The sequence below is a fragment of the Oncorhynchus keta genome, chromosome 10 (genome assembly GCF_023373465.1).
Source record: "Oncorhynchus keta strain PuntledgeMale-10-30-2019 chromosome 10, Oket_V2, whole genome shotgun sequence".
Taxonomy (NCBI): Eukaryota; Metazoa; Chordata; class Actinopteri; order Salmoniformes; family Salmonidae; genus Oncorhynchus; species Oncorhynchus keta.
In genome coordinates, this window is record NC_068430.1 from 8,071,485 (window position 1) to 8,073,331 (window position 1,847).

Here is a 1,847-nt window from a genome sequence, read left to right on the forward strand (position 1 = left end):
GACCTGGTAGTAGACCAGTGTCAGCATGACTGAGAAGACACATACATGACCTGGTAGTAGACCAGTGTCAGCATGACTGAGAAGACACATGACCTGGTAGTAGACCAGTGTCAACAGGACTGAGAAGACACATGACCTGGTACTAGACCAGTCTCAACATGACTGAGAAGACACATGACCTGGTACTAGACCAGTCTCAACATGACTGAGAAGACACATGACCTGGTAGTAGACCAGTCTCAACATGACTGAGATGACACATGACCTGGTAGTAGACCAGTGTCAACATGACTGAAAGACACATGACCTGGTAGTGACCAGTCTCAACATGACTGAGAAGACACATGACCTGGTGTGACCAGTCTCAACATGACTGAGAAGACATATGACCTGGTAGTAGACCAGTCTCAACATGACTGAGAAGACACATGACCTGGTAGTAGACCAGTGTCAACATGACTGAGAAGACACATGACCTGGTAGTAGACCAGTGTCAACATGACTGAGAAGACACATGACCTGGTAGTGGATCATGACCTGGAAGACAGTGGACCAGTGTCAACATGACTGAGAAGTCACATGACCTGGTAGTAGACCAGTCTCAACATGACTGAGAAGACACATGACCTGGTAGTGGACCAGTCTCAGCATGACTGAGAAGACACATGACCTGGTAGTAGACCAGTGTCAACAGGACTGAGAAGACACATGACCTGGTACTAGACCAGTCTCAACATGACTGAGAAGACACATGACCTGGTACTAGACCAGTCTCAACATGACTGAGAAGACACATGACCTGGTAGTGGACCAGTCTCAACATGACTGAGAAGACACATGACCTGGTAGTGGACCAGTCTCAACATGACTGAGAAGACATATGACCTGGTAGTAGACCAGTCTCAACATGACTGAGAAGACACATGACCTGGTAGTAGACCAGTGTCAACATGACTGAGAAGACACATGACCTGGTAGTAGACCAGTGTCAACATGACTGAGAAGACACATGACCTGGTAGTGGACCAGTGTCAACATGACTGAGAAGTCACATGACCTGGTAGTAGACCAGTCTCAACATGACTGAGAAGACACATGACCTGGTAGTGGACCAGTCTCAACATGACTGAGAAGACACATGACCTGGTAGTAGACCAGTCTCAACATGACTGAGAAGACACATGACCTGGTAGTAGACCAGTCTCAACAGGACTGAGAAGACACATGACCTGGTAGTAGACAAGTCTCAACATGACTGAGAAGACACATGACCTGGTAGTAGACCAGTCTCAACATGACTGAGAAGACACATGACCTGGTAGTAGACCAGTCTCAACATGACTGAGAAGACATATGACCTGGTAGTAGACCAGTCTCAACATGACTGAGAAGACACATGACCTGGTAGTAGACCAGTGTCAACATGACTGAGAAGACATATGACCTGGTAGTAGACCAGTCTCAACATGACTGAGAAGACATATGACCTGGTAGTAGACCAGTCTCAACATGACTGAGAAGACACATGACCTGGTAGTAGACCAGGCTCAACATGACTGAGAAGACACATGACCTGGTAGTAGACCAGTGTCAACATGACTGAGAAGACACATGACCTGGTAGTAGACCAGTCTCAACATGATTGAGAAGACACATGACCTGGTAGTAGACCAGTCTCAACATGACTGAGAAGACACATGACATGGGGTGAAAGACAAAACTAAACTAAACGGGAAATATTATTGACATTACATTGCACTTTTCACTGGCTGTCCCTCAGGTTGTGAAGGAGGACACATATTTGGCTGCCAAAACCGTACATTTAGCACTTTTCACCCAATAAATAT

At 46.3% G+C, this 1,847-nt stretch overlaps 1 long non-coding RNA gene across 1 annotated transcript; it reads right to left on the reverse strand.

The window, feature by feature from the left end:
- Positions 1 to 391: 391 nt before the first annotated feature.
- On the reverse strand, positions 392 to 1,620 carry LOC127932678 (uncharacterized). Its single transcript, XR_008146341.1, has 3 exons — positions 1,574 to 1,620; positions 929 to 1,057; positions 392 to 519 (listed from the first exon to the last, which is right to left on the reverse strand). It is a non-coding gene; the product is annotated as an uncharacterized LOC127932678 (long non-coding RNA).
- Positions 1,621 to 1,847: the final 227 nt, after the last annotated feature.